The 20,032-nt window shown below is 34.7% G+C and overlaps 1 protein-coding gene and 1 long non-coding RNA gene across 2 annotated transcripts in view; one reads left to right on the top strand and one right to left on the bottom strand.

Annotated features, from left to right (window-relative positions):
* The window catches only part of CSMD1 (CUB and Sushi multiple domains 1), a 1,082,532-nt gene that overhangs the window by 304,415 nt on the left and 758,085 nt on the right, over positions 1–20,032 (bottom strand). The gene's annotated exons all lie outside the window — the stretch shown is intronic.
* LOC136287833 (uncharacterized) lies at positions 10,602–13,227 on the top strand. The gene is made up of 3 exons (XR_010720368.1): positions 10,602–10,684; positions 11,321–11,538; positions 12,410–13,227. It is a non-coding gene; the product is annotated as an uncharacterized lncRNA (long non-coding RNA).

Below are 20,032 nucleotides of genomic sequence, written 5' to 3'. Positions count from 1 at the left end.
CTTTATAATAAAACCTTCCTGTCGTCTACATATTTGAAACAGTTACAGACTTCATTATTTAATCTGATGTGAGAAGCGGTAAACTGGCTTTTGTCTCTAAAATCTGTACTTTAGTCACAAAACTAAATCACAAGAGTTTTTCCTGTTTACTGTGCCTTAACGAAGACACAGCTAGGTGTACCTTTTAAAAAGCTTAATCCAAATGAGATGTCAATATGTTCCTGTTGTTTATAATTATACAGCTTAAATGTATATGAAACAGTAGAATTGCATAAGCATAACCATCCCAACGTGATCAATCACATTTTAGAATAAGAGGACTTTTATTAAGAATCACTGTGGCTAGGTATGGCATACCTGAAACCATTTGGAAACAGAAACTAACTTTCAGTACCTGGTTTTTCCATTTATAAACTTACTATCTGAAAGTATTAATTTTCCCACTGTCAATATCTACTTAAATTTTTCTTCTATTTGCATACATACACATAGGCATATAAACTCATTCCATAGTCATGGTCCTTGATCTGTCTCTATAATCTATTATTTGAATATCAAAATGCATAAAAAGCTGAAATAAATAAATGGAGGAAAAATATAAATTTATATTTTTGTTTAAGTTGTGACTTAATGATTTATAATAAAAAACTGTCACGCCTGCCTGTATTGTAAATCTCTACCCTCTGGCAAATTTGGCATTTGTGCGAAGCAGATATTAAATTCCTGATCAAATATTAGCTAATGCCATCTATCAGAATCACTGACTTATCCTAATTTTCTTATGCTCCTATTTTTCCAGATGTTGTAAATATAAACCAACAATTTTTTTAATATATTAAATCAAAAGTCCATAGTCAAGTTTCACTTTGTCTCTTTGTATTTCATTTGTATGTTTTCTCGTCACTTATTGCAAGGTTTATCACTGCTTTCCCTTTATTCCTTTCAATAATGAGTATTTTAAATAATTATTCTACTTATCTGTACTTTTTAAAGATTTTAGGCATTTAAAACATACTTGTATCATGTGCCAATAAACTATTAAATAAAACTGACATTTGACTTTGACAAAAGAATTCTTTTGGCTAATCTCTTTTATCAAATCTTCTCTTTTCTTTATTTTTCTCTACCCTGCATCTCCCACTTCTACATTGTTCATAAAACAAAATTATTGGCATTACCATATGTAAACTAGCAACCCCAGTAGTGTAAGCTGTATTAGTGAACACAGCTAGATGTGAAATGCAGTTTGGTTGAGAAGATATTAACTAAAAAGTTTAAATTATTAAAAGATCATTGCTTTCTCTTCCTGGTTTAAGTCTGGCTGGAGACAGTGCACCCTTATGGTTTCAGTACCAATAGGTATCACGTCTGAAGTGGTCCAACTTCTTGATGAATTAGATATTTAATAACTGATTACTTAACTGCTGATTCTTCAGAAAAACAAACAAACAAACAAAAAACTTAACCACTGTTAGTGGAATTTTTTAAATTCTATTTGGAGTTAGTGGTTTTTGATTTCAGATTTTAAAGATTTTAACATTTTTTAAACTATATGTTAACATTCAAGTTTCTACATCTGGAAGGAATGTGAATATACTGTAGACAGGTTTAGAAAGCAAAGTGATCTTGAAAAATTGGAGAGATTGCCTTACAAGTTAAAAAAAAAAAAAAAAGAAAGAAAGAAAAAGATGAGAAAAAGAAATGTGTCATTAAATAGGACATTACATTTTGAAAGGCGTAATGTACCTCTCAGTTACAAAATGAATGACAGCTCCTCAGGTAACAGCTCTCTAGGAGAGAATCTGGATGTCATCATAGATCACCAGCTGAACACAAATCATCAGTCACCTCTCTGAAAAAGTCAGACACCTTAAAAGAGCATACATCTGTCTGCAACAGATGGGGAGACATTTTTTCTCTTTAATCAACATTTATGAGTCCTCAACTGGAAAGCTGTGTCAATTTCACTTGAATCTTCAAGGAAAATATCAACCAAATAGAAACTATTTCCTTTAAAAATTTTTTATAGCTGATAATATTTAGTTTTCGGAAATATAAGTGAAGGAAAAATATTAATCACTTAAGTACTCAGCTTGTGTTTCTGAATATAGACAAAATAGCATGGCTGTAATGTCAACAATGCAATGCTTTTGGACTAAAATGATACATCTATAAAATTTCTTGTGGAAGGACTTTTGTTATCTTCAGTCCTTGAATAGCTTGGATAGCAGATATGTGTTCAAAAGTGATAGATTTCAGGAAATGTAGACGTATCATGTAAACTGAAATATGGCACATAAGGCAATTTTTATTTTTAGTTCCACAGCCAGAAGTGACCAGGAAACTGATGAAAAAGCAATTTGGAGGGTTTTTTTGGTTGGTTGGTTGGTTGGTTGGTTGGCTGGTTGGTTGGGGTTTTTCTACATTTCAGCTGTTCTGCTCTGCAAAATTTCTACAAACTGCCTTAATGGCAATGTTCAATATGCTGCATAAGAAAGGTGAAAAGCTAAGACTAATATGGAATCTTTGGAAAAGATTGTGCACAAATTAATCTCTATCCCTTCTTAAAATGCAAAATAAAACTGGAGGTAGACAAAAGCAATCATTTTGAAAGCTGGTCAGTCTTAAAATTAAAAATAAGTGAAGTCTATCTCTGAAAGAAAAGACCAGAACAGAACAGAAGCCTGATTTCTACCAAGCACAACCGAGTTTTGATAAATATGTAGCCTTTGTATCTCTCTAAAATCCTAATAAACAAAGAATAAAGAAATTATAAGAATGTGTATCTTACTGGTAGGAGCAAATAACTGTTTACATACTGATACTTATGAAAAAGACATTAGTAAAAAAATAAAGAGTAGAAATAGAGAAAATTGTTAATGTAAAGATTTTTTTTTTTGGTTCCACAACTCCTGCTTTTCCTTTTTGGTTTCCACTATCATTTGCTTTATCCCAGAGTTAATTTTTGGCTAAAGAACCTAATGCCTGCCAATAACATGGCCTAATTGTGCAGCTCTTATTTCCCTGTTCTTAAGAGACATAAACTGCCAGTAAGATGAGTGAAATGAAATAAAATATGTCTGACATCAATTCAAAGTTCAACATTTGCTTTTCTATCACAGGAAATTTTTACATGTAATGACTTATTCAAGAAGTATTTAAAAAGGCAGATGTGACATAATAAAGATTTATTCTGTTTATATTCCTGACCTTTATTCACTTAAAAAAAAACCCCAGAACACAAAAATAAAGTTCTTTATCAATTACAAATCTTGATAACAATACTAAAGAATAAATAATTTGCGACTACCCTAATGTTATTAATTATAAATATGGATCTATATTATCATATCCAAACTATTTTATTCTCTCTCTATCACTACCACTGTCTATTTGGTAGACATTTTTTTTAGCTAAATTTTAAAAAATACTTGATTTACATCTGGATATACTGTGCCTCCATGAAAAGGTTATTGATAGGTTTAGAGAGTAAGACATATTCTAATAATTCCAATAAATTCTTTACTGGCATATTAATTCTTTAGGTGTTCTGCATATTACTTTATATGAAAATAGATTTGAATCTGGAGACAATAGGGCAACTGCAATAAGACCAGTTTTGTCTTTCTTATACTAATATACAGGGTGTCTTATTTAACTTCAATATATTTTTCCTAAGGAAAATATATCACAGAAAAATATATGTAGCAGAAAAAAAAAACAAAGTGTGAAATGACAACATAAAATATTTCTTAATTTTCCAATATATCCTGTATTATCTAGAAAACTGTAGTGCAAGCATATATTGATTTTGTTTCTATTACAACAAACTGTCCATCATTATTATAAAAGACTATTCCAAAGTGCTACAATCAAAACATATGTTGTAGAATTATTTTTTTGTCTCCATTTCTGTACAGAATAGCACTTCTCTCTTTTTATTAAATACATTTTTTATATGTGATTACAAGGATAATCTAGAAACATAAACCAAGGGCAAATATGAATATGTAGAAAGTCTCAGAAAATGGTTCATGGAGATGCTCACTGGGGACCTTTGGACTGTGATATCAGCATTCTTACACTGCACCAAAAAAGTTGTACTTTTGTCAGAGAGATCAGTATTCTGTCAATAATACCCATTGTCTTTTTTTCTGTCTATTTCATTCAATCTGATTGAAATCCCACCAGTCAATAACTGCCAATAGAAGATTTCCGTGAATTACAAGGCATATACAGACTGATCAATTTGCTGCCTCAGGTGCAGACACTAGGATTCAGCTTACAACTCCAGTGAAGTTTTCCTGAGTATTTTTGAATTTAGAACACCAATTTGTGAAACCAGATACAGGTTCTCTGAATTCTAATGCATGCAGAGAAGTGGGGGGAAAAAAAGTAAAAACAATCTGAATAATTTTTTAAGTTTTTAGACCCTAACATGTAAAAAGCTCAATAAATAAAATAATAGTAGTAGTGGTAGTAATATCACTGTCTAATGTTTTACAGCTATTAGCATGCCTTCAATATCAGAAATTTTGTCTATCTTATTCAAATACAAGAGGAAAACTATATTTCTTGAAGGTGAAGTGAATTAATTATGTTCAAAACTGACATTTAGTTATTCACAATAAAATGATATGTTGGAAAAACACTAGAAGGGTCAAAAACACTACATAAATCTTTGATCCCCATATGATGAAGCCACCCAACACTAAACTTAAAATGAAAGTTGAATACAATATTTAACCAGATCTCAAAATAATATTCATGTCTATTAAAGCCGTCATAAAATTTTTCAAAGAAATGGACCTTATTATTCTTTGGGTTTGGGAATATTAAATAATTTGAATTACTATAGTGGCTTTCTAGAATGAAAATATTAATTTATTATCTTAAAGATATCCTTGATTTTTAAGTACTCATTTCTTAACTGTTTGAACAAGGAAAAGACCAGAAACAATTAAGTCCAAATACTAGTGATAAACTCATCTTAGTGAGGTATTTAGTAGTAAGAATTACAATTCTTGCATAACGCCATTCTTTTATTGTAAAAATTTCTTAAAACTTGTAAAAATATCTTTTTTCTGACCCTTCTTTTTCAAACTTCTGTTCATATAATCACATACCTTCAGGAATTATAATTAGCCTTGTACAGGGCTTAAAAGGTGCAATTTCATTAAAATTGTCTATAAACACTCTGGTATGCTTGAAATGCCACAAACAAGCTTGATCATTCTTATGTCAGTAGGAATGGAAGTGAATGTCTAGTACCTGAAAAATGCATCTATGAATACATAAAATATTCCCAATGTTGAAATCACTTTGGTTAATCAGAGAATCATTTAGGTTGCAAGTGACCTCTGGAAGTAGTCTGGTCCATTCCCTGTCTCAGTGTAGGTACAACTAGGATTATAAATTTTTTTATATTTCAAGAGATTATACTAAATTACCATAAAACTAGCACAGTAATAAAAATGTAACCTCACTCATTATTAGAACACATTATTGCATTATTGTAAACCAAATTAAGGAATTGTATTTTGATTTGCCTAATTAAAAAAAAAAGGATAAAAAGGAATTATGCTGAAAACATAGTCTCTTCTCAACATAGGTTCAATCTAAAATGTGTCAAAGCCAAAGCGCTCATACAAGTTTATAAAAGAATGCTTCAGTGAATATCTTTGAAACAGCAATCTAGAGATAGATACAGTTGGCAAATCCACAGGACTCAAAAAGTGACGAAAGGAAAGAAGTAACCAAGCAAAAATGACCACACAAATGTTTCTCAAGATCACCTAGTCCAACTGTTATGTTGTCTAGCACCCCCCCCTAAATAATCACCCCAAAACCACATCCTCAAGTGCCACATCCAGGCACCTCTTGAACACTTCCAGACTCTACCACCTTCCTGGGCAACTTATTCCAAATCCTAAACACTCTTGAAGTTTGGGTTGGTTTTTTGTTGCTGTTGTTGTTGTTTGTTTTGTTTTGTTTTTGTTTTGTTTGTTTGTTTGTTTGCATGTTTGTGTTTTAACATCTAAACTGAACCTTCTCTGGTGCGACTTCAGGTCATTTCCTCTTGTCCTTTCCCTTCAGATATGGCAGAAGAGATTGACCCCATCTTGCTACAACTTCCTTTCAGGTAGCTGGAGAGCAATGAGGTCCCCTGCTTAGTCTTCTCCAGGCTAAACATCCCCAGCTCCCTCAGCTGCCCTTCATAGGACTTGTGCTCCAGACCCTTCACCAACACCATTGCCCTTCTCTGGACTCACTCCAGCCCCTCAAGGTCTTTCTTGTAGTGAGGGGCCCAGGACTGGACCCAGCACACCAGGTGTGACCTCACCAGTGTCAACTATGGGAGGACAATCACCGCCTTGGTCCTACTGGCAATACTATTATTGATACAGGCCAGGATGCCTTTGGCCTTCCTGGCCACCTAGGCACAGGCTGATTCATGTTAAACCAGGTGTCAACCAGAACTCCCAGCTCCTTTGCTGCCAGGTAGCTTTCCAGATACTCTGCCCCCAGCCTGTAGTGCTACATGGGATTTTTGAACCAAGGGCAGAACCTGGCATTTCACCTTGTAACTCATGCAGTTGTCCTTAGCTCATCAGTCCAGCCTGTCCAGATCCCTCTGTAGATCTTTCCTAGCACACAGCAGGTGAACAATCTCACCCAACGTGGTGCCATCTACAGAGTGTGCACTCAATCCCCTCATCCAGATTGTTGATAAGGATATTAAACAGGACCATCCCAAATACTGAGCCCTGGAAAGCACTAATGACTGGCCACCAATTGGTTCTAGTTCCACTGATCACCACTCGCTGGGCCCAACCATCCAGTAAGTTTTTCTCCCAGTGAAGAGCTCACACATCCAAGCCATGAGCAGTGAGCTTCTCCAGGAGAATGCTGTGGAAGATGGTGCCAAAGGCTTTACTGAACTCTGGATAAACAACATTCATAGTCTTTCCCTCCTCTACTAAGCAGGTCACCTTGTCATAAAATGAGAGCAAATTGGTTAAGCAGGACCTGCCTTTCATAAACCCCTGGTCATTCTGTATGTGCCATGTGATGGCACTCAAGAAGATCAGCTCCATGAACCTTCGAGTACCAGGGTCAGGCTGACAGGTCCATAGCTCCCTGGATTGTCCTTCTGATTCTTCTTGTAGTTGTATATGTATGGATATTGCTCAAACTCAAATAATAGCACAGAAATGAGACATGTCCTAAAGATCTGTAGAATGATATTTAAAATCTCATTTTTAGAAGAAAAAAAAAAAGTAAATAGAAATTTGTTGCCTAAAAAAGGACTAGGATTGGAATTCAGCATAAATTTAAATTGTTGGCTAGTGTAATTTAAAAGTGTAAGGTGAAATCCTCACATTGCCTGGAGATACAGAATCTGTGAGAGGTCCACAATTTACTGAAGCAGAAGCTGGAGGCTAGGAAGGATTACTTAAGGTGTAAGAAGTCTCTGGTGCAGTAATTGAAATGTGCTTTCAAACACCCAAATGTAGATCTTTACCCCTTTGTGTCTAAAGGTGCTTCAGGTAATTGATCTCTCATTCTTTAAATATAGCTAAAATTCATCAGACTGGCAGTGAAATATCTGCTTCAGGACAGATATTCAGGAATTACTGTGTAGCGTTCCCTGATTATAATTTTTTGAGGAAAAAATGAATGTGTATTTTCCCTTTAGATAACATCAGATCAGAAAGACTATTAATTTGACAGAGTTAATAACTGGCTAATGCAGAAAAAATATTTGTAAACATTTGTTTTTCTACACATAGATTTGCACATATGTAATAGCATGCATGCAATAACTTTTTCTGAAAGATACCATAAAGCAAATAAATCTACCTGTAAGTCTCTTCGGAATCACCTAATCATAAAGAAAAGCGCAGTAGATATAAAATATTTCAAAAGTTACAATTAAAAAGACTAATTATTCAGATTATTCAGAAGGCTATTAATAGTCTGATAACACAGAACAATATTAAGACTTATGTTAACTGTGTGAAAGACTGAATTAAAGCATGACACATATACTATACCAGTGTGCATATTCCACCTAAAGGCCTTTTTTGCCTTGGAAAAAAACAACTAAATGAACCAACAAACAACTAAGGGGTTGCAAGAATATATTCATTATAGGCAATGTCCTGAATAAAGCAAGTTCTCAAACTACCTTGTTGTGTGGGATTTGTATTTGAATTTCATGAAGATAATATAAAATCTCAAAAGGACATTTCTGAGTCTTCATTTGTTTGTCCATTGACCCAATCAAATTCTGCATATAAAAAGTGTCTGCAAATGTCAGGCTTTTCTGTGTGTTATGATGGCTGTACCAGGAGATTAAAAATACATTCACATCAAGGCTTTGATCTAGGGTGCACTTTGGAAACAATTTCCAGTCATCTGCTCTTACTGTGCTTTGATTTGCATCACAGAGCAGTCTCAAAGCAGATAGGTTCATCTCTTTTTGCATAAAAGTAAGATGGAAGGTGTTCTCCAGCCAGTAACAGGCATTCAGCCTAAAGAAGCAGAAACAGTCCACAGTAAAAACTCTGAAATATACATAGTGCAAACCTCATGCCCTTAGTACAAATTGTTCTGCAGTATAAAGCTGCTTGTGGTGCACTGTACTACTAATGCTAATGTAAACATAGCCTAATTTATTCCCTTAGGACAACTGGAGGCACTACTTGGATCTTATCCTATCTCCCTTTCATTTTCCTACCTGCTGAGATTCTGCTCAAGCTCTGCATACGCAAGTTTCTACAAGATGTACCTGTGAAGTTAAGAAAGCTGATTTCAGACAATATGTTTTTCACCTTTACCTAAAATTCCTAGATTTTCCTTCTAGAAACTTCTGTATTTTGATTGAATTAGAGGGTTTTCATCTTCTTCACTTGTACTTGTTGCCAGGTACCTATGCTAAGAAATAACTATGGAGAATGCCTCTTAGAAAAATGGAATCTGCAGAGTGGCTAAAATCTGCATGAGCAAAACTCTCCATCAAAGTCTGTGAACTCCATGAAAAGAGAGGTATTGGGCTTTGCAAAACAGACCAGCCATAAGAAAAGAATCAGTGTTGGAGTCCAGAGAAAAAATAAACATCTTATTTCCACAGCTTCAAACTTCACATTTTGCATGATCTGTCATTGTTTTCCACCCATTTCAATACCAAATTTCAAATGAGAAGTGCTTGGTGATGAATGAACTCCTCCTAAGACGTTTCTTCCTCAGACAGAAAGTTGAGTTTTCTAATGAGCTGGTCTCCATTTTAAACTTTCATAGCAACTAGAGCAACCTACATTTCATCCTTGCAGTGAAGCCTCTGTTTATGCCCCACTTCAATCCTGAATACTTTACCACAATGCACAGGTCTTTGCTTATACATATTTCAGAAATATCAGTACGAAAATTATGTTCCAGTGATAACTTATTTAAATTACTAAGTTCTTCACTAGGTTAAAAATATTTCCTTTTGTTGTAATGAGGAAAGCTACCAGTGATGGGAATGAAGAGGAAAACAATGCTGTGAAATCGGTCTTCTTATCTGTCATCTTGAAAGGAAAGGGATGATCATCCTAATAGGAGCTTCCTTTTTCTGAAAGGCATGAAAATCTCAAAAGGCATGATGATCCCCCCATTTTGATTTTAATTTTTGCGCAGTAAACTGCCAGCAGTGTTTAGGCTCTATTTACTCTTTTCTCAGCAAGACAGTTGAAATAAATTAAATGCCTTTCCATGTCCTGGAAAAGAAGCTTCTTCACCATGCCCTCTTCCTAATGTTGGAACACATCCAGTGGTTCCCTCCTATGTGGAATTACTACACAGATCTTAATACGCCAGATTCCTTTAATATAATAGAGATGTTACTATAGAGGTCTAATAGAGGTCTTACTGTGGAGCTCTAAGACATGATAAAAGGTGCAAAGAGAAGGCCTTTGAGAGCACAAATGTGGGAAGAGCTTCATGCAGAATAATTAACCCCTTAAACAATTTAGAACTGGTAATCAAGAAGAGGATGCCCCACATCTCTAAAGACCACATCAGTATATTGTTTGTGATTTAAACTCTGATTAAAGTCTGTGAACATGAGCACCCGGAGACTAATAAAGCAAGTTGGGAAATATATGAGTTTTAGGCTACACAGTACAATTACAATTAACAAAAAGCACTAAAAAATGTTTTAAAAATTACACCTTGTTTATCTTGTAAATCAATAGAGTGCATTAAATGAAAAGTGGAAGAAAATAGACTGCAATTACTAAATAAGAGGTAATTCATATACGATCTTAAAAAAATGAGATTTATTATTGGAATTGTTTTATCTCCTCAAAGTCAGATTTTTTGAGATGATAATTTAAACAGATGTGAAATTTCATACAGCATTTTATATTTCTCCATTACAAACAGCATTTCAATAAAAGAAACCAGCGGTACATTTTAAGATTTTTTGTCACAGACAAAGGTAATTATTTGTCATTAAATGCATCAATGTCTAATGAGGAGTGGCTGAGGGAGCTGGAGGTGTTCAGTCTGGATAAAATGAGGCTCAGAGGAGACCTTATCACTCTCTGCAACTGTTTGAAAGGAAGTTGTGGCCAGGTGGATGTTGGCCTCCCAGGTAAAAAGCAATAGTACAAGAAGAAAAGGCCTCAAGTTGTGCCAGGTAAGATTTAAATTGAACATCAGGAAAAATTTCTTCACTGAAAGGGTGGTCAAGAATTTGACCAGGCTGCCCAGAGATATGGTTGAATTAGCATTCCTGGAGGCATTTAAAGGCATATACATGTGATGTTTAGAGACATGGTTTAGAGGTAGGCTTGGCAGTGCTGGGTTAACAGTTGGACTCAAGGATCGTCAAGGTCTTTTCCAATCTAAACAATTCCACAATTCTTTGAATAATTAGAACTTGCCAAATTGTATTTATGTATAAAAACAACAGTAAATACCAGTATACCCGCAAATGGAAAGAGTACATCTCCTTGAAATACATGCAACAGCGAGAAAAAAAAATGCCAGTAAGTGTTAGAATAATTTTGAACACAAATATGGTTTTACTTATGAATTTACTGAAATTCAGCCATATGAATTCAGCGTTCTCCATAGTTATGAATACCTTTAATTTGATCAAATATCATAAATACAACAACCAGATTTCTCTTCAAGCAAACAGGCAGAAAACAAGAAACATAATTAGCATAGAATCACACTAAGATTTCCTAGTGATAATTGCTAATTTTTGAAATTTGTTTTTACTTTATTTCCACTAGTCTGATAAATAGTATCTTCTTTTTTTCTACAGAGAACTGGACTAAGTTCCTCCTGATCTATGTGAAGGCACCACTTCTGCAATATCACTAGTTTATCCTGACTCAGACCATGTTTTATGTATAAAATCCACACAGGATCATCACATTTAAAAATCTGAAAAAGGGAAATTCTGCTGCCCGATTGTTCTGCTCTGCTCTGCACTGATGAGGCCTCATCTTGAATACTCTGTGCAGTTTTGGACACCACAATGTAAGAAAGGTATTAAACTATTAGAGACAGTCAAAGGAAGGCTGCAAAGATGGTGAAGGCTTTGAGGGGAAGCTGTATGAGGAGCAGCTGAGGTCACTTGGTCTGTTCAGCCTGGAGGAGACTGAGGGGAGACCTCACTGCAGTTACAGCTTCTTGTGAGGGGAAGAGGAGGGGCAGACTCTGATCTCTTCTCTGTGGTGACCAGTGACAGGACCCAAGGGAAGAGCCTGAAGTTGTGTCAGGGGAGGTGTAACTTGGATATTAGAAAAAGATTCTTCACCCAGAGGGTAGCTGGGAACTGAAACAGGCTCCCCAGGGAAGTGGTTACACCACCAAGCCTGACAGAGCTCAGGAAGCATTTGGACAGTGGTTTTGGCCATATAGTGGGGGTGGTGCTGTGCTAGGCTGGGAGTTGGATCCTTGGGGATGCCTTCCAACTCAGAATATTCAATGATTCTGTGATTTTGTGAAAATATCTACTTTCTCAGAGAAACAGGAAAATAAAATAGCAAGGCCTATAACCAAAAAATGATACAGAGGGACAGACTATTCAGTTTAAGGTATTAATCTCTTTTTTAAAAAAGTATATGCAACACCCATTTATCTGGAGAAATAAATAAGTCCAAAATATTAGCAAGAATGGGAAGCAAACATACAGTGATATTATGTCTTTTGCTTTGTTTGCATTTATGATATGAATGTACTCTCCTCTGGCTTTGTGAAATTGCTCTTCCTGTGACATTATGATTAAACACTGTGTCAGGAACTCTGGTTTATACTGCTCAAATCCATCATGAAGGCAGTGTGACAGCACAGAAAACTGCAAGGTTCCCTGCCCTCTAGCCAGCACTCTTCTCTGGTCTCTTTACAGAAGAACACCTGAATGATGCTCAAGCTCTTCACTTGTTACCTTTCCAGTGAGCCTGAAACAGTGATAACAGCTATTAAATAAATGAAGAGTAACATTTTGAGATGATTGCTGCATGAAAAAGGTCTGGCCAACCTGAAAAGTTCTTGCTAAGCCATTCTTCCCCTCGATACAGAGATGAGACCAGTAATCAAACTCAGCTGTTCCCCTGCAAGTTCTATCTCATAACAATACTGGGCAAATATAAGGAATAAGAAAAAAAGTCTTTAAACAGGTTACTTCCTGCTGAAAACAGGTCATTACTGTAAAAAGAAATTCTACATAGAGGCAGAGTAATGACTGAAGATGTGATAAACAAACACTTCTCATTTTCTAGCATTAAGCACTTGTAGATCTGATGTGCAAAGCCTATTCTCACTTTTAACTTTATGGTGAAATTTTTAGGAACAGATAGGGGCATGTTTTAAAAGGGTAGTTAAACTTTTGTTGTGCATACTGTTGCAAGGATTAACTATTAAACAAGTTAGAATTCTTTAAAAAAAAAGACATGTGACTGACTGATATAGACCCTAAGGTTCATAAACCCAAGGGGTTTTACATATTACCTGCTAAATTGAAAGCTATGTTTAAAAGATTGTGTAAAGAGTCTGTTGCTTGTACTGCAGATCAAATCAATGCTCAAATAGTCAATGCTCAAAGCAGGCCAACTGAAGCTGAGGATAGGAAGGACCAGCTTCTTGGGTTTGGCTATGGTGGTGCTTCTAAACTATTTTTAAAAATCCACCAAGTGCTGAACCACTGTTTCTTTCCTAACATACTTCAAGTCTATCCACGTCTTTCTTGGATCAAGTAGCCAACAAATCAGCATGCTAATCTATGTCAATCCTTTCACAATATACAGCACTATAATGCATTAACGCCTGCCTTGATTCTTGATGAGGTCATAGTTTAGACTGAAGTTTGTTTACTTTAAAGCAGTATCACATTTTTGTGCCATTTTGTGTTTTCTAAACAGCTCCAATCCAAATTTTTAATTCACATTTCCAAAATTTTAAAACATTACTTTGTTAGACATTAGCACCCTTTCAAACATACATACATTTTTTTTTTTTTTTACATTTATGAGTTCATTGTCCACATGTCACGTTAAGCATTGAACATTCCAGCCCTTTTTACTTAATGAAAGCCAGGAGGAAAATCTCATCTTCAACAGGCTACAATATCATTTGAGGAGTTTACTTTGAAGATAGAAAAACCCTAAGGAAAAAAAATTAATTTAGGCAGTGCACTTAAAAGCTTTAAATTATGGAGGCACCCTTGCAGTTTGCTTTTCCCATGCTATCTCAGCTATCAAATCTGACCCAGTGGGGCTAATTTGCCATATGAGACACTGAAAACCTTTTCATTCCATCTTTACTTACTACAAACCCTGTTATAGTTGAAGACTAAGTAAAAATTCTAATAAATAGAATTACATATATCCTCCTGCTTTAACACCATCTTCCTGATATCTGCAATTTGCACATCTTACTAATAATTTGGTCTTCCATTTACTACTTTATGCAATTGTTCTTTACTTAAAAATATGAGGCTCCTGTTCAGTATTACACCAAAGTGAGGGCATTAAATGAAGTCCTAAAAAATGCATTATGTAAATACTTGAAATGGATAGCAATAACTATCAAGAAGTACTCATATTTTTAGAATAAGCTAATTTTTTTCTTATCTATATAAACACACACAGTTCACTATGCAATCTGAATTTCTCAGATTTTCCTATTATTAACCTACAAGTTACCAGCTGACATTTTCCCAGTAGAAAATGCACCCAAGAAATTTTCTACAAGAGAAGATAAATGGTGAGAAATCTATAGAAAGAACACCAACTACTCATGTTCCAAGGCAACACAAATGAATGTGCTTTGTGAGGTAACAAAGAACCATAGGAGTATAAAATATTCTGTACCACTTGCTTCCTTGTGCAGTAAATGTGGGTTTATGGCATTCTCATTACCAACCCCATCAACCTGCACGTCATCTGTACAAAGATATTTTATGCAGAATATTGAAAAATGAAAATAATGCACAGGAAAACAAAAGAAATATAAGCAAAAAATTCAAGGGTGTTTTTCAGGTATGATATACTATCAATAGTTGCCAGCACTCCAGAAAAAACTGGAAAAAAGGTCTACACATAAACCTACATATTTTTGACTTACAAAGATGACAATTTTTAATAGTGAATAAATCTAATAGTTCTTATCAAGGGAATTACAAGTAATTTGTAGAACAAACAAGGTAAGAAAACTAACTGGAGATTTACTTGTAGGATTTCATTAACACAGTGCCGCAATGTTCTCATTTGATGCATGCTCTGTAATGGGTACTTCCTATCAAAAAGAAAACAAACTTTAATTAAATGAGGTAATAGTAATGATGTTATGTTGCTCTATTTATATATTTGTATTGTGCAAGTAAAACATTTCAATGTTTATTTGCATGTGTATATACATTCAGGAGTAATAACAAATACATTGATTTAAACTCAACACTATGTGGAAAGTGTCTTGTATTTAGGTATATTTAACGTATATGCAGCTGTGGCTTAGGAGGACTAATTCATTTTGTATAATAAAGTTGTTTGAATCCCGTTTACTGTGAAGAAATTGAGTGTAGATATTTCTTGTGTGTGTGTGTAATAATAAGTCTCAACACTAACTGGTACATTGTCATTGAAACAAGAGGGCTAAAAGTCAGAGTAATCAATTAGGGTAATAGTCTGAACAATGTATCCCACTTAGCATTTTTTGGGCTTGCAAGAGGAAGCAAGGCCGTTGCTTGCAACAGCAAGATGAAAAGAATGCGAGGCTAGCAGATAAGAAAGAAACTTGCCTGCTTGAGGCGGTGGTAAGAAAGACTGTTATGACCAAGGCTAGCCCTACAGCTCGAACTGTGACCAAGAAGCCAGTGAGCATGCACAAGAGGAAGGGGTAAATAGTTCAGTAACAGGAAGATTTGTATTACTTCATCATGAAGACCACTGAAGACCACCAGAGGGCACTGCGCAGGCGCAAAAGACTGATAAACGAATTTTAATACAAAGCGAGAATAGCGGAGTTAGGTGATAAATATGTACAGACAATGTATATGTAACATTTCAGAGAATAAGTAAAGAGAAGTGACTCTTCAGAGGTGCGCATGCCTTTGGAAAAGATCCCCCATCGCTCCTGGTGCCGATAAAAATACACACCTACTCTTCAACTAACTCTTAATAGCTGTGGAGTCTTTTTCCACAAATCAATTATGCTAAATACTATTGTAATTACATTAAGAAAGAGTGAAAAAAAACCTTACCAGTTTGTTCTGGTTAAAATTAAAAGTTAATATTTCAGCTGACCATTCTTTTTATCAGTTTTTATGCTCCATTTAAATGACTAAAATATTAGGATTTTCAATTTGAACACTGTATACAAATATTTTGCTTTCTGAAAGTATATAAAGTGAAAAGAAAGAAAAGATTAAAACTAAACCAGAAAAAATACATTGTTGGAGATAAAAACATCAAAAAAGAAGAAACTGAGGCAGATCAACATGAAAGGACAAATCACAGGGGAGGAAGGAAACAGTGGAGGAATTTGAAATCCATGAGCAGCTAATAAAATTCGCTAAGAAAAAAGCTGGAGGCAACAACCCAACTCTCAGCAACAAGTGAAGTACATATATGGCAGTGCTGGGAAAATAAATGCCAATGATGAAAGTGAAACTGTACAAGGTTTTTTTAAATAGTTTTGTTTTCCCACTTTTTAATCCTTAAAGACTATCTCTGGTAATTGGAAAACAAAAAGGCACTTATGTGTCAAACAATTTTGAGGGGGAGGGGATGTATTTTTTGAGGAGGGGATTGTTTTAGTTATAAAATAAAGGAGGAAAAAATGAGGAATAGCCTAGTTTTGTTTTGTAAGATTTTGGCCAAAATAATGAAGAGGTTTTTTAGATAAACAGTCTGGAAAAGTGTATCTATGAGAAAGGCAAATACTTTTGTTGCATTAAGTATTCAACTAAAGAGTCACAATAATGGATTTATACAATTCTGACCCAAGCAGATACAGAAGAAATATATCACAGTGAAAATATTGCATTTTGCTTTCTTTTGAAAGGGTCCTCAACTTGGCAATAGAACATAATGAAACAGATGCATTGAAAGTTTTAAATGGCATATCTTTTTTTATTTAACAAAATAATTTTGATCACTCCGAAGGTTTCAATTTTTGGGCTGTTTTTGGTTTTTTTGTTGACACTTTTTTTGGACATTGAAACTGTTGTTTGCCTTGAGCATTGCATTACCATCTAATACATACCAACTGGTTGTCTGAATTGTGGACTTATTTTAAAATCTAAGACAATATCACAGCAAATATACTGCTAAGTCTCCTTCTTCAGTTTTTCCATTCTTTCATGTGTATGCTTTCATAGTTTCTTTCCAGAAGTCTTACTGGTTGTTTTTTTCCCCCTAAATTGCCATTTCCAACTCAATATGTCATACTTAGATCCATATGAGGCTCATAAAATTCACACCCTACAGCTAAATCTCAGTAGTGTGAATCTAGCTGGTACCCTGAAAGCAAATATGAGATACTGAAGACAGATAAGGCTTAGTAGTTATTCTCATTTGCTCAAAAACAGCATGGAAGAAAGGTCAGAGGGAAGGTAAGTATTAAGAAATAATAACTGTTAGCCTGTATTTGTGAGAATGACCTTACGAGGGAAAAAATTTAAGTGTTTGGTGGGTTTTGGCACTTATGTTAGAAATTGTCTGAGAAAAATAAAGCAAATACCACAGGAAATAACACTAGAGGCATTCAGATTGCTCCTTCAGCAAGCTTTTATTGCCAACCAGGAAATACAGAATTTTCCTGCGTAGCAGGAAATTTGTGCTTGGATGCTTTCATCATTAGAGTATTGATCTCATGCATCTGTCTTCAATCACTATCCCCAGTTTGAAGAAAACAAAAGTCAAAATTTCTTCTAATAATGCTCAAATGTGACATCTAAATTCAGTATAGAAAGTGGTTTTTATCAGGGTTTATCCATTTCACAAAAAGACTCAGTCCCAGAAATAGATGTATTAATGTAGAAGAGATTTTCTTGCACAGTTTTACTTAAATCTGGTATAACCCCAGCCCAAAGTGGGTTGATTTCATTCAGCATATGGCCATCATGGGACCCTTCTCATTCACTCTGTGTAGGATACCCTTCACTTGAAATAGCATACTTTCTTCCATTCCACCATGGATATAAAAAACCTTGCAGGCTCAAGTTTTGGATGTCTGAACCCCCTTTGCTTCTGATACAGTAAGAGCAAGCAAAGCCCAGCATTGATTTAGTTGATCAGTCTCTAGTGGACTGCTTTAGGAGGAGGTGAAGCACTGTTTTGACTCTACTGACTATTTGACAGGTGTACATCAAGTATAATTGGAGTTTGGACATGCAGCACCCACATATGGAAATCAATTCCCATTCTAAATGTCTTCAGTGTTGAAACAGTGTCTTCTGTTCCAGCCCTAACATCCCACTCACATGATGTTTTGAAAGGTAGAAATAACAGCATTGTTGATAAAAATCATAAGTTCCAATAAGTATACACAAAACAAAAAATCCAACACAAATATATGATTTTAAAAAATAAGCTGTGCTTGCTTTTTTCACAATATATGTATTTTTATAAGAGTTGTATTTATATGGAGCTCTGTGTTACAATTTCTGTACATGAATTCAAATTGAAGATGAAAATATACTGTATTGAGTCAGTTATACATATAACATGATTTTTCAGTAGGTTTTAAAGTGCCTTTTTCTCATTATGCCAAAATATGACAAGTCTTTTGGGTTTTTTTGAAGTGTATTTAAGACTTAGAAAACCAAGGCTACCCTGGAAGACTTGTAAAAGAATTTAAGACATTGAAAGTCAAAAAATCTCATCCTTATAGTGCATCAAGAGTTTTCTCATGTAAATGATTTAGATACTTTGCATTCCAAAATTGTAATCCTTCATTATGAAAAAGTGAAATAAATACACAGGCCTGTTTCAAGGCAAGAGGGAACCTAAACAGTATCTGTTTATTTCATTACTAGGACTATAATTATTTTAATTCTAAACTATGCGAATTCTTTGTCAATGATGCCATAGACCCCTAGAATCAAAGACACCATTCTGGCAAATAAAAATAAAAAAGCATGTACATTCACAGATGGCACAAAGCTTCAACACTGTATGAAAAAGATAAGAGAATAAAAAATTCTTTCATTTTCCACTTGCAATGGAAAATAGCTCTTTCAGAAAGGTGTTACTGTATTTTTATGATCTAGATGGCACAGGATGTACAAATGAGGCAATCCTAAATTCACAATGACTGTTCTTCAATATATTAAATCAATCCTAATAATTTGTGAAATAGTAATTGAGTAAATCACTACCATGAAACTGTACATTGCCATGAATACACAAAAGTTCAGTGAAAGTAGTTCTTAGATCTACATATTTTTGATCCTCAAAATGTCTGCAACTCAAAAAGCTGACATGGACTAAGAGAGGATAAATTCTACAGATAAAAATTAATTTTTTTAGGGTTATGGTAATAATCTCCTAGGGATGAGCTATCTGGTGCTCAGCAAGAGATACTTCCCCAGTCAGAGTAAGTTACACTGCAGGTTCTGTAGATGTTAAACCTTCTTTTATGTGTGGCAGGATGATGTGATCAGCCATTTGGAGGGACAGGAGTCTTGTCTATAATGAAATTTTGAAGAAATAAACAATTTAAGGGCACATTTTCAAAAATCCCACTCTAATATTAAGTCTCCTAATTGGACAAAACACAGGTTTTGAATTCATTGCAAAGTATTATATATGCATAAGCTGTTTATATGGAAGACCAGTGTCACTAACAGATCATGTCTGAGCTACCACAAACTTTTGAAACAATCTGTGAATCAGCAAGATAATCTCACTCAAACCCCCTGCATATTATCATATGCTACCTAGTAAGACTGCTCTTTAAGAGTATATTGCAAGAATGAATTATCTTAAAATCAATTATCTCAAAATCAACTGTAATAGTATGTAAATTCCCTAGGTGTGAACTGGGGAAAGATTTCCTGAATAAAAATGTTGTCTTGGAGTTCCCCAGATATGTGTTTTGAAAGATAATAAATCAGAAATACCATTTTTATACCAACATACTTTTATACCAACATATTGGGGGCATAATCCAACTTTATAAAAATACCTGAGAGCTCAGACCCAAAAAACTGTTTGTGAAGTTTTCCACTCTCACTATAATTAATTTCAATGTCTTCAGTTGTGGTAATTATGGTGAGTAACTTTTACTTCGTATAGAAGAAGAGAGTTGCTAGGCTCAAACAAATACTTAATATATCTGTGCTTTGTACAGTTCAGAAAGTGCATCCTTCAATAAAAAAAAACCCTGTAATTGGGACACAGTTAATATTTAGCAGGTCATTAAACTTAGCATAGCACATCTTAACCCATAGCACATCTACTATACCACAATCAGCAATCTGTCAGGAAAATATTCGGCAAAATTAGGTATCATTGCTGTAGCAGCAATG

Source organism: Chamaea fasciata, unplaced genomic scaffold, assembly GCF_029207755.1.
Source record: "Chamaea fasciata isolate MVZ Bird 193981 ecotype frontalis unplaced genomic scaffold, bChaFas1.0.hap1 SCAF_3, whole genome shotgun sequence".
Classification (NCBI taxonomy): domain Eukaryota; kingdom Metazoa; phylum Chordata; class Aves; order Passeriformes; family Sylviidae; genus Chamaea; species Chamaea fasciata.
This window is presented reverse-complemented; position numbering and strand designations above follow the sequence as displayed.